Below are 14,478 nucleotides of genomic sequence, written 5' to 3'. Positions count from 1 at the left end.
ACGTGGATCTTGCAGAATCAAATGGAGTGCACAGTTTATCTGGTGGTGACTCCAATGCAGTTGCTGTTACAGATGTGGTTTTGTTGATAGAGAAAATGAACACACCCCCTACCACTTGATATGAACCTATCAAGCTGGTGAATGATGCTTCTGCTAGTAAAAGATCCATGGACCAGTTTGCTTTCTTCTAGCGGGGCTAGCAGTAATTTTCACAATCCTACCTCAAGGCTGTAGCAACTCTCCAGCCTTCTGGTATAGTCTAGTGTTCAGGCAACTTGATTGATTTCTCTTCTGCTGACCATAACTCTAGTCCATCACATTGGCCATATTGATTGGACTTGACTAACAGGAAGTAGCCATTTAGCTGGACAGCTTTGCATACCTATTTGCCTAGACCTCTCTTTAGTTTCTCAGTAGCTACATTCCTCTAGCTACAACTTCAGCTCTTGTCAGGCTCCTTTAGCCTGTAGGTTCCACTAGGTTCTATTAACAACTCCTATCTTCAGATCTGGGGGTAATGGTAGTTTCTCACTCCTGCTAGTAAAATGGGATATTTTCCTATTCTTTGATGATTTTCCTTAACCCTGCTCACACATTATAAAGTCATTACCTAAGTTAAATTCTTTAAAAAAAATTTGGGGTACCAATTTATCATTCAGTAATCTAGGCTTTACCTTCATCATCTCCCAACTCCTAAGGAAAAGTTGTTACTTTCCCCCCTAAGTTAGTATGTCCATTTAACTTTACTTTCTTTTATGTCCCTATAATTTTATAAATAAAGATCTTTAATTAAAGAACAAATTTGGCTTTAATTAGAGGCTCTGTTTTCTATATTATTTTTATTCCTATAACGCTTTACATTTGCAAAATCTTCCCTTCTATTATGATTCTTCTCATTACACAGGTAGCAGAAGATCTAACTTAAACTACCTTCAATAAGGCAAAACACCCTATTGGTACAGACACCTGAGGTACTGGTACCTAGGTCTAGTATATCCATAGTTATGTTAGATTCAGATTAGTCTTGACCCAGGAGTACCAATTTTGCAAAAATTCTGATATCAGAGTACATGTTTGAGTTACTAAGTTGAATTGAAAGTTTCTGAACACAACTCAAATTACTTTCTTAACTAGTGTTTTTGTTTTACTGATATATTTTATATTAAAGATGCATGGAGCTGGACTTTAGTCACAGATTTGACCAAAATCTGCTCCTCATCTTCAGTTTCAGTCTCAGCCTTCAGAAGTTTGAAGCTCTGGATGCCTTTTCCAATGCCATCTCTGGCCTGCCTGAACTGATCTTTGCATGATTAATGATCCATGATAGCATATGTAATCACCAAATCTTTATCAGAAAAAAAGCATAAGTAATATTGATAAAAAAAGAATCAGTTGATCTAAGAAAGAAATGGAAAATTTTATTTGAGGCAAATTTGAGGATTATAACCTGGGAAGAGCATCTCATAAAGCTCTGAGAGCTGTTCTGCCCATTAGAAGTCAAGGCACACTTTATATAAGTTTTTTGAGACAGAGGGCTGTACATCAAATGACATATTATTGACAGTTTATGTAATTCAGGTCTAAGTGTCATCGTGGTGGGTCATGTGACCCCTAGGATATCAAGAAGGAATGTTATCTTTTAAGGAGTCGTCTTGTTGATGCTAGAAGAATGTTGCTCTTTATTGTTGAACAGGTATCCCTGCAGATGGAGAAAGTCTGGTCAATGCATAATGCAGATACACAATGCACAGCAAAGGGGAGGGGGAGGCCAAAGTGCAGAGAAGAATTTTTTATGTTTAAATTTTTCTTGCTTTGACACAAAATATAAATTTTATTTCACATTAACGTGAACAAAGCATTTTATTTAGATTTACTAGTAATATTTGACAATTCTCATATAAAGTTTAGCAGCATTCTAGATAGCCTGGACTAAATATCTCATTTTTTTTTTTATATTGAAAAATATAAAAAAACTCCTAGACATAACATATAATGACGATTTATCATTACATGTGGGAAATTAATGATTTTTGTGAGTTCAGCTGTTTAAATGAATAATATCAAATTAAGAACATTCAAATAGTGAAATATGAAAATAAAATAATGATTACAAAATAAGAGAAAATATATTAGCTAAATAACTTTAAGAATAATACATTAGCTAAGTTATTTTAAGAATAATATATTGTCTAACAAATGTATATAAAAGTTAAATAATACAAGACAGACTTATAGGTTAGTTATAAATTTATATTCTATTAGTTTAACTTGCTTATTACAATGCTATTCATAATGTTAAGCAAAATCAACTTTAAAGATTCTTTTTATTTTAAATGTATTAAATTTATTTCATGTTAGTTAGATCATGAATCTTAAAAGTCCTACAGGAAATGTTTCACACCCTATGAAGATATATTAGAAGCAGAATATATACTTTGCTATCTAAAAAGTTTTACAAGATGAAAAAAACTCCAAAATGGTAACTAAGCATCATTTATGATAAATCGTCTTTTATGTAAATGTCACTAAAGAGATAAAGAATTTGAAGAAAAGAAGAAAATAGAAGAAAAATAATTGAGGTGTCAAAATACATTTTGTTCTCACTGATCCAATTTTTGGGTTTTACTGGTTTCTATAAGAATAGTTTAAAAAGAAATTTCCTTATAGTTTAGAGTTTATGGAGGACAAGTATTAAACAAAAACTTGTTAAAATTATTGTTATCAACTGCCAAAAACTCAGTAATTGAAAAATGAAAACTATTTTTTATATGTTTTAAGCTAATAATTATAGGTTTAATGTTCTTTCTAAAAAAGCATGTTACTGTGCAAAGACAGCATTCAAAATTTTTGAGCATTTCAGATTAGCTCTTTGTCTCTGGCTATTGAATTTGACTGTCCAAGTAGCAAGTGGTGACTTAAATAAGCACAGTTATCTCCAGTAATAAATGCTGAACCTTGTAGGTCAAGTCCATTGTGTCAACTTCCCTTCTGGGGACACTGTGATTTCCTCCTGCATCACAAATATGTTCACTGCTGGAAGTGCTGCTTTCCCTGAATAGAGTCTGACTCCACATACGCCTGTGTCTATGAATGCCACAGCAGGAGATTTTTATTGTCCTCTTTGGCTCTTGCTAAGAAAATGATCTCTTCTCCATTAAGTCCAGCATCAAGAATTGCTGCCATTACAGAAAAGCCTTTTTCTCTTTTGGTTATTTTCCATCTGCCACTATTAAAATCTCCCTGGCTACATCTCCCAGTGTTTGCAAGAAAAATAAAGGGCTCACCAAAACTTTTACTTTAATCTTTGTATACATAATAAATATGTTTTCATGTTTATGTTCACTTTCATTCATTCCACAAACACAAATTTGTGGTTACCTATTTTATCCCACTTTCCCATTTGCTGTGAGACAGTTTTTCTTTTCCCCTTATTACAGATAAGAAACTGAGAGTCAAAAAATATCACTAAGCAGGGCTTCCCTGGTGGCGCAGTGGTTGAGAGTCCGCCTGCCGATGCAGGGGACACCGGTTTGTGCCCTGGTCTGGGAAGATCCCACATGCCACGGAGCGGCTGGGCCTGTGAGCCATGGCTGCTGAGTCTGCGCATCTGGAGCCCGTGCTCCGCAAAAAAGAAAAGTATGAAAAAAAAAAAATCACTAAGCTACTTATCCTAGAGCACAGACTAGAATCCAAATTTAGGTCTTGGTTTATTTATCCAGTTCAATGATCTCTTCCTTTCCTTTCAGTTGGGTGTTTAGTCCATTTGTGTTTAATGCAATTATTGATATGGTTGGTTGAAGCCTACCAAATTGCTATTTTTTCTATTTATCCCATTGATTCTTCATTCCTTGGGCTTTGGTTCATACATATTTTAAAGAAAATGATTGTTCTAGGGATTTCACTACACATATTCCCTTTATCCTAGTCTACCTTAAATTAGTACTATACCACTTCACATATAATGTTAAAACCTTAGAACTGTGTAATATCATCCTCCCATTCTCTGTGATTTTGTTCACATATTTTTCTTCTACTAATAGTATAGTCCCATGAAATATCATAATTTAAAAATAATTATTATGCTTATGGATTACTTGGATCAGGAATTCAGAGATTAATATCTGAGGGTGTATGATGTCTGAGGCCATTAGTCAAGAAGAATTGAAGGCTGGGGGTAACTTGATGACTGAGGACTGGAACCATCTGAAGGCTTATTCACTCATATGTCTAGTGCCTGTGATGGGATGACTCCAAGGCTAGGTCTCCTGATTGTAGCATCTTCAAGTAGACTTTCCAAGTAGTTTGGCTTCTTCAGAGAATAGCAGCCATAGGGTAGTCAGGTTGCCTACAAAGCAACTCAGGCTCCAAGCTTGACTGTTCCAGTGAACAAGGCAGAAGTGCATCCTCTTTTATGACAGCCTGAAAAGTAATACAGCATCATCTCCCCCATACTCTTTTGGGTGAAGCAGTCCAAGTTAGTTCAGATTCCAGGAAAGGGAACATAAACCCCTCTTTTGATGGGAGGAATAACAAAGAATTCTGACATCCTAAGGGAGATGCTATTTTTTTAATCACATCTTTGAGAAATTAATGAAAGCTATGCATATTTCCTTCAGTAAAGTGCTAATATAGACAAAACTTTGCATATATTTAGAGAGTTCATTCCTGCTCTTCTCTCTGCATTCAGGAAACCACCTTAGAGTGTCATGATCCACTTATCCGTATCCTATCCAGAGGGAGTCTATATCCCCTTCCCTGAATCTAGGTTGCTTAGTGATTTCTTCAATCAATGCTAAAAGTGAAGGGACATATTTTTATTATAAGTGTATTTAAACTAGAAAACAAAAACACTTTACCCCTTTCTCCCATCACCCCCCACCCCCAGGTCTGACAACTACCAATCAGATCTCTGTATCTATGAGCTTGGTTTTATTTGTTTGTTTGTTTATTTATTTATTTATTATTTATTTATTTATTTATTTATATGCAGTGGACCCATGAACAACATGAGGTTGAACTGCTATACTGGTCCACTTATACACAGATTTTTTTTCAATAAATATACAGTGAGGCCTCCATATTTGCACGTTTTGCATTTTCTGATTCAACCAACTGTGGATTGAAATTTTCATCTGAGGTCAGTTGAATTCATGGATGCAGAACTCATGGATACAAAGTGACTACTGTGGAACTTGAACATCCATGGATTTCGGTATACCCAGGGGATCCTGGAACAAATCCCCCATAGATAACGAGGGACAACAGTATATAGATAATATTCTACATATAACAGAGATCATATGATATTTGTCTTCTCTATCTGACTTATTTCCCTAGGAATAATTCCCTGAATATTTACCCATGTTTTTATAAATGGCAAGATCTCATTCATATCATGGTTATTGTAAACAATGCTGCAATGAACATGGGGGTGCATATACATTTTCAAGTTATTGTTTTTGTTATTTGTATTAATATCTAGAATTGGAATTGCTGGATCATATGTAGCTCTGTTTTTAACTTTTTGAGGAACCTTCATACTACTTTCCATAGTGGTTGCACTAATTAACATTCCTACCAACAGTGTACAAAGGTTCTCTTTTCTTCTAATCAACACTTGTTATTTCTAGTCTTTTTGATTATAGTCATTCTAACAAGTATAAGGTGATATGTCACTGTGTTTTTATTTGTATTTCCTTATGATTCATGATGTAGATCATCTTTTCACATAACTGTTGGGCATCTCTGTCTTCTTTTGAAAAATGTTTATTCAGATCTTCTACCCATTTTTTAATGATATCGTTTTCTGATTGTTTGTTTGCTTGCTTTAGAGTAGTATGAGTTCTTTATATAGTTTGCATATTAATACTTACCAGATACAGATTTGCAAATATTTTCCCCCATTCAGTAGGTTGTCTTTTCATTTTGTTGATGGTTTCCTTTACAATGCAGAAGCATTTTAATCTGATGCGGCCCCACTTGTTTATTTTTGCTTTTGTTGCTTTTGCTTTTGGTATCAGATTCAAAAAATCATCACCAAAACCCATGTCAGTGAGCTTATGGCTTAAGTTTTCATCTAGATTTTTATAGTTTCAACTCATACGTTCAAGTCTTTAACCCATTTTTGAGTTAATTTTTGTGTATAGTGTAACATAGTGGTCCAGTTTTATATTATCCAGAATTCAGTTAAATGAGAGGAAAAAAACAAATAAAGTAGTAACATTTACTGAAATTTTATGGATCCTTAAGGTTTAGGTAAAAAAATCCCTTAAGATATGAAGAGAAGACAGGAGGCTTGAATTTTACACAAAGGTGGACGTCTTGACCCATTCCTTTAGAAGACCAAATTTGACCTGAAGCTCCTGTCCATAGAAATATACATATTTGCCATGATTCAAAATCAAATCAATTATTAATTATACTCACCATTTTGTTTGAAATCTTCAGGAAGAGAGCTAAGTATGTGGAAACAAGGATGCAATATTAAAGATAGCTCTTTCAAGATCTATCATAATTGAGAAATTGTCAATATAGTAAAATAATATCAAACAGCTATGTAATGTCTTATTAATAATAGTGAACCCAATAATACTTAACTTTTATACAATGAATTATAAAAGAAGTTGACTGTAGGTGAAATCTTTTAGAATCATAATGTCCAGGCTGGAGTTTATCAGGTTATGTGGTGATAAAAAACAAAAATACCAAAGGATGCAATAACAATGTCATGATCAGGAACCTAGACTCTGGATTCAAATTAGATTGTCTGGGTTCAAATTCAGGTTTTATTTTTTAATAACGCTATGATCTTGGGTGTTTTACTTTACCTACCTATGTTTCAGTTTCCTCATCTGTAGAGATTATTATATCAGCCTCACAGAGTTATTGTGAAGATTAACTAAGTTAATGTAATATGTACAAAGCATTTGAAATAGTGTTTGGAACATTGTAAGTATGACATGTTAATAATAATATAATTTTAAAAAATAATAATAATATAATAATAATAATGTATTATTATTGTTATTATTTGATGTACCTAAGCCCTGGAAATAATAAAATACATTACAAATAAGTTCTATTGCTCTTATTTTTGGTAAAACCAAATTTGCTTTCTCCATGTGAAATAGAACGTTTGTGTTTATTCTAGTCAGGTGCCTGAAACAAACAAAATATTTTATTAACTGTAAAGATGTTTTTAGTAAGAATTGGACAAATATTATGAGTTCTCCACCTAGGTATCAAGCTTCCAGATTTAGTTGCACCCCAAGACCAATCAATAAGAACATTTCACAGACCATATTTTATGATCAATTAAAGAAACCAATTAGTGTAACCGTTCTTTGCTTTGAATTATTTATATCTTCCTAAATAGCTACATGAGGTCTATGTAATTTTGAGTATTTTTATTTAACATTGCTCTCAGACATGATAAGGAACTAAAAGGACAAGGAAAACTTTATCCTTCAGTGGTTCTGCACAGATACCTGCAAGATGCCTAGTGTCAAAAGCACTAGAAGCTTTTCTCTAAGGACAAAGGATTGTGTGGCTGGAGCAAAAGCTGATTGATCTCATCTCTCCTGATAAAATTTCTCTCTCCTCTGTTCTGATGAAGGGAGAGAAAGATTATTTGCAACTTCATAATATTTGTTCCAAAACCCATAGTCTTCTGTAGCAACTTCAAGGTACCTCCTTGTCTTCCATGTGGCTCTTTATAGAAGTTGATAACCAATTTTTCCTAAGTTATCAAAATCCAACCCTGTCTTGATACTCACGAATTATCCATATATACCATCCCCACCTTTATCTCCACCCCCCATGTCCTCTAGGTCAGATCTTAGAGATAGGAAAGGAAACTCTGGTAAAATTAATAATTATTGGCATTATTCTTCTTTAAAACACACTATGAGAATCCAACTCTTGGTGACCTAGTCAATAAACAGCTGTACTTGTTTAAATTAAGACATATATTCTCTCTTTATATTATTATATTGTAGGGAAAATACATGAAGTATTGGGACACTGTTGCCCTTGATACAGATGATTTACAACAGAAAATCAGAGTGTTAATTTATGGTCCCTCACTTAGGATGTTAAGAAGCAAAACATCTTTACCAGTCATGAGCCTTCTGCATTTCAGGTTTAACATATGGATTTGGTATCAATAAAACAGAGTCTGCATCCATTTGGAGCAAGGCAAAGACAGTACATACACTGAGGCAGGGCCACAGAAATTACACCTCTCATATTTGCAAGGAAAAGTAAAACAACCAAATAAGCAATGTAAACCAAAAGACTTTCTGAAATGGAAGTTGAGAATGCACACAGTTGATTCAATGGCCCTTGACACACATTTCTTTGTTTGCCTGATTAGCATAAATAACATCAATATATGTTAGATATTTTCCAGAGAATTTTGTCTCCATCTCTGCAGAAGGGATGAATGAGAAATTTCAGAGGCATCTGTGGGAGACAGGGTCCTAGTATTTCCTGTTTTCTTGCCCCTGGTAGATAATAGGGTGTGTTTTCATTCTGAAATTGCCAGTAGCTTGGCGGAAGACTAGGGGATGCAGAGAAGAAAGTGGTCCTCATGATAAATGCAGTTACACATCATGTATGTTGCCAGTTAGAGAAAGAGTTAAAATTTCAGCAGACTAATATTTTTCTTTTCTGCTATCCCCCTTGATAATGTTTCAAAGTTTCACTTATCTGAGTGTCATAAAGTCGTACAAACTTAGAGTGTTACAAATCTCCCCACCCCTGCTGACCACAAATTCTTAGAAAAGATCTTAGGTTATATTCCTGTATAAAAGGAAGACTATAACTTTGTTGTGTCAAGGAATTGAAGAATTTAAAGCTTTCTGCTTTCAATTGTACTTCTCTTCTTTCCGAAGTCAGTTCTTAGTAAACCATCAAGTCATCTTAAAAATCTGGGTCCATATTTTCCAACGTAGCTCAAAATATTTATAAAAGTAGTTGATGTTTTCAAACAGTTTAAGACAGAAAAATTGTACTCTGAATACCTAATCTTTTTATGTTTTATCTTTTAGTTGCATAGATAAGTTTTCAGTTAAGTATATCTTTTTGTGAGCTAAGTATTAATAGTGGTTTATATGCCCTTAAATATTTCTTATTATTTAATTTTAATGCCATTTTGAGCAAGTTATTTTCTTCCAAAGTAAGCTGAGTTCCCAATAAGGATATCAGCCAGAGAGTTTACACTGGCTTCTTTTTGTGTCAAATCTCCCACTGAAGGGGAAGTCTTACTTGATAGTATATTCTAGATAGAAAGAAGTTCTCAGTGCTCATATTTCAACATTTGGGGTTTGCTGAATTGTCACTACCACCTTTCTCCATACTTTCCTTTTGAGTATTAAGAACTAAAATTATAAGTAATTATGAGCTTATTGCAAGCCATAGAGAATCCTGGTGATTCCTGATATTTACCAACAGCTACAGTGTGGGCCACGGGAAGAGATTTGCAAAGCAGCACTTTGATCAACAGTCACAACAACAGAGATGGAGGGGTTGTCTCTACAACATATGGTCAGGAGTCAACTTCTTTATAGGTGGTTCTAAACACCTCGGTTCCTTTTCTACCATTGTTATGAGAAACAAAGTTCACTTCAAGAGGTCCCCATTACTCTGGTTTAGAGCATTCTAATGTGGAGGCTTATAGGCACATGAAAAGATGCTCAACATCTCTAATTATTGGAGCTATGCAAATCAAAACTACAATGAGGTATCTCCTCACACTGGCCAGAATGGCCATCATCAAAAAATCTAAAAATAATAAATGCTGGAGAGGGAGTGGAGAAAAAGGAACCCTCCTACACTGTTAGTGGGAATGTAAATTGATACAGCCACTATGGAGAACAGCATGGATGTTCCTTAAAAAACTACAAATAGAGCTACCATATGATCCAGTAATCCTACTCCTGGGCATATATCTGGAGAACACTATAATTCAAAAAGATACATGCACCCCAATGTTCATTGTAGCACTATTTACAATAACTAAGTCATGGAAGCAACCTAAATGTTCATCAACAGAGGAATGGATAAAGAAGATGTGGTACATATATACAGTGGAATATTACTCATCCATAAAAAAGAATCAAATAATACCATTTGTGGCAACTTTGATGGACCTAGAGATTGTCATACTGAGTGAAGTAAGTCAGACAGAGAAAGACAAATATCATATGATATAGCTTATATATGGAATCTAAAAAAATTGTAAAAATAAACTTATTTACAAAACAGAAATAGAGTCATAGATGTAGAAAACAAACTTATGGTTATCGGGGGGGGATGGGGGGAGAGGTTTAAATTGGGATATTGGGATTGACATATACACTACTATATATAAAATAGACAACCAATAAGGACCTACTATATAGCTTATCTTTTAGTTGCATAGATAAGTTTTCAGTTAAGTATATCTTTTTGTGAGCTAAGTATTAATAGTGGTTTATATGCCCTTAAATATTTCTTATTATTTAATTTTAATGCCATTTTGAGCAAGTTATTTTCTTCCAAAGTAAGCTGAGTTCCCAATAAGGATATCAGCCAGAGAGTTTACACTGGCTTCTTTTTGTGTCAAATCTCCCACTGAAGGGGAAGTCTTACTTGATAGTATATTCTAGATAGAAAGAAGTTCTCAGTGCTCATATTTCAACATTTGGGGTTTGCTGAATTGTCACTACCACCTTTCTCCATACTTTCCTTTTGAGTATTAAGAACTAAAATTATAAGTAATTATGAGCTTATTGCAAGCCATAGAGAATCCTGGTGATTCCTGATATTTACCAACAGCTACAGTGTGGGCCACGGGAAGAGATTTGCAAAGCAGCACTTTGATCAACAGTCACAACAACAGAGATGGAGGGGTTGTCTCTACAACATATGGTCAGGAGTCAACTTCTTTATAGGTGGTTCTAAACACCTCGGTTCCTTTTCTACCATTGTTATGAGAAACAAAGTTCACTTCAAGAGGTCCCCATTACTCTGGTTTAGAGCATTCTAATGTGGAGGCTTATAGGCACATGAAAAGATGCTCAACATCTCTAATTATTGGAGCTATGCAAATCAAAACTACAATGAGGTATCTCCTCACACTGGCCAGAATGGCCATCATCAAAAAATCTAAAAATAATAAATGCTGGAGAGGGAGTGGAGAAAAAGGAACCCTCCTACACTGTTAGTGGGAATGTAAATTGATACAGCCACTATGGAGAACAGCATGGATGTTCCTTAAAAAACTACAAATAGAGCTACCATATGATCCAGTAATCCTACTCCTGGGCATATATCTGGAGAACACTATAATTCAAAAAGATACATGCACCCCAATGTTCATTGTAGCACTATTTACAATAACTAAGTCATGGAAGCAACCTAAATGTTCATCAACAGAGGAATGGATAAAGAAGATGTGGTACATATATACAGTGGAATATTACTCATCCATAAAAAAGAATCAAATAATACCATTTGTGGCAACTTTGATGGACCTAGAGATTGTCATACTGAGTGAAGTAAGTCAGACAGAGAAAGACAAATATCATATGATATAGCTTATATATGGAATCTAAAAAAATTGTAAAAATAAACTTATTTACAAAACAGAAATAGAGTCATAGATGTAGAAAACAAACTTATGGTTATCGGGGGGGGATGGGGGGAGAGGTTTAAATTGGGATATTGGGATTGACATATACACTACTATATATAAAATAGACAACCAATAAGGACCTACTATATAGCACAGGGAACTCTACTCAGTACTCTGTAATGACCTATACAGTAAAAGAATCTAAAAAAGAGTGGATATATGTATATGTATAACTGATTCACTTTCCTATACAGCAGAAACTAACACAACATTGTAAACCAACTATACACCAATAAAAATTAATTTTAAAAAATAAATAAATAAAAATATAATAAAGTGGAGTCCTCCCATGTCTGCTCCAGGAGCTCTGCTGGTGAAGGGACTCTTCTGGTGAAAATCTGCCAATTTATAGAAAATACAGGATTCTAGCAGAGTGGGAACATGGCAAAAGAAGGGTCAGAGAAGTTATGCTTACTGTTAGAGAAGAAAGCTAGAAGGTGTAAAACACATCCTTTACTACCTTGATGTAAAATTACAGTACATATGTTGAATACAAGTCACAAAATATCCTAAGCACAAAATGGCTTGATGATGATGGTTGAACTAATTAATTCATAGATGCCAGGTCTCTTTAACTGATTTCTGGGTTTGACAATCTATTTTTCAGAAGATTGAGTCCACGAAATACAATAGTGGTTGATAGCTCAGAGCTTGATCCTGAGCTAGACTTTTTTGGTGAGTGAACCTTGGGCAAGTACCTCACCTCTCTTGACCCTCTGCTCCTTCTTCATAGAACTGCCATAGAACTGCTATCTTCAATATATGTGAGTACCTTAAAAGAGTGTCTGGCATAGAACAGATGTTTAAAAACAATGTTATTGTATTAAACTACATAAATCTCATTGTGCTTAGCACTTCTGCAACTCTTCATGATGATTTTTCTCCATGTTTCTTATTAGCCATTTTTCCAGTCTCTTCTCTCCATAGCAAATAAGCTGAATCCCCAAATTTTTCTATAGTTTCTAACAATTTTAACTGCAGAGCAACTGCAGGCTTCTGTAAATGTTTCCTCTTCAGTCTTCCACTACATCCTCCTCATTTTCTAATCCTGTATTTTCTACAAGTTGGCAGATTTTTCACCAGAAGTTTCCCTTCACCAGCAAAGCTCCTGGAGTAGAAATGGGAGTCGAATACCTTGGAATGTTCTAAACTAGAGTGATGGGGATCTCCATTTGTTTTCAGCCTGTAATACTTTAGGTGACCATTTTTACTTCAAGGTTTTGAAAATTTTGTGTCTGCATATCAGTTTCACTTTTGAGGAGCATTTATAAGTCACATGCCAGAAGAATTTAGTAAATAGGAATACCCCATGCATGTTATGATTTGGAATTTTAATTCTAATTATGTCATCTTATTTTTAGATTTCTCTCCCAAATTATTCATTCTACAGAAGGAAAGGAGAACTCATTTTCAAAGTTTAAACTCCATTTAGAAATTGTGGATTTAGCTTTTTGGATCAAGGCTGAACTAATTGATTTGTGTGAACATTTGCCTTTAGTAAATTTCACTTTCAATTAATTTTAAAAGATTTTATTTCAAGAAATTTCTAGACGTCAAAGAACTTAAAAAATTGATCATTAAAGTCCTTCAAAACCTTATGCACTTAGTGTAAATGGAAGTCTACATGATAGCTTTAAAGAAAAATACTTAATGAAGTGCATTTTGGATTTTATATTGAACCATTAATGTCAATAGAGTTTGATCCCTGACAGATGCACTTGTGGCAGGATTTACCAACTCTGATTTAAAAACATCTCATCCTCAAAGAAGTAATCAGAGTTTAATCTTTTCTGTTTCTAGCTCCTCATATCAGAACTGATTTGTGTCCACTGGGAGGACACATTGACCTTCTAGCTGTAATCCAGTTATGTGGAGCTGCTCTAAAGGAGGGGAAAGCATCTTTCCCTTCTCATGATTTCTTGTGTAATAAATACAGTCCTTATAATTTGTTGAATCTTATGTTTGATCTATGAAAGAAACTGCTTGGCTATTGATTACTTTGTAGAATATTCTGTATCAATCAACTCACAAACCATTTTGCTTCCAGTACTTAAATGTGAGAGATAAATTGTATTTTTCTATATAATCCTTATTTTGCTTATTAAGGCATATTTGGGACAGAAGAAGAAGAGGAGGAGGAGGAGGATGAATTGGAGGAGAAGGATAAGGAGAAAAAAAAAAAAAAAAGACTTTCTCCAGTATACACTATACACTAAATGTTCCTTTTTCTTCCCCACTCTCATATTTTCCCATTTTCTTTATTGTACATTTATTTCAACTGCTTCACACGACAGACCTGTGGGACATTTTAAAATGAGAATAAGTAAATAAATAAACAGAAACAAGCAATTTAAAAATAGTTTCCATAGATTTGTCAAAGGACAAGTTTTGCAAATGTCTCATAAATATGTCCCTTATTTTCAGAAAACACCAGCTGAGAAACATAGATTTAAAACTCTCTGGAGAATTTGGTTATTTCTGTGCCCTGTAGGTGATAGGTTCTGCTTTTTAAAAAAATATAACAGAATTTAGAATTATTGGTTATTTTTTATTGCACTCTTTTTTATCTCTTTAGTGAAGCTACTTCATGTTTCAATGTCATCACCTTATCTGATAATTTGAAAAATGTAACAGACTATTCATGAATGTCATAAAGATACTGTTGAAATCAGTGCTAAATTGAGACAGTACAATAATATTTCTGCAGAATGTTGCTTTGAAACCCAGTATTAATACATACATATATATATGCACACATATATACAATATAGTTATATATATATATATATATATATATATAA

This window comes from Neophocaena asiaeorientalis, unplaced genomic scaffold (genome assembly GCF_003031525.2).
Source record: "Neophocaena asiaeorientalis asiaeorientalis breed wild unplaced genomic scaffold, Neophocaena_asiaeorientalis_V1.1 scaffold245, whole genome shotgun sequence".
Classification (NCBI taxonomy): Eukaryota; Metazoa; Chordata; class Mammalia; order Artiodactyla; family Phocoenidae; genus Neophocaena; species Neophocaena asiaeorientalis.
The sequence above is the reverse complement of the archived record's forward strand: the minus strand, read 5'-3'. Positions refer to the sequence as shown.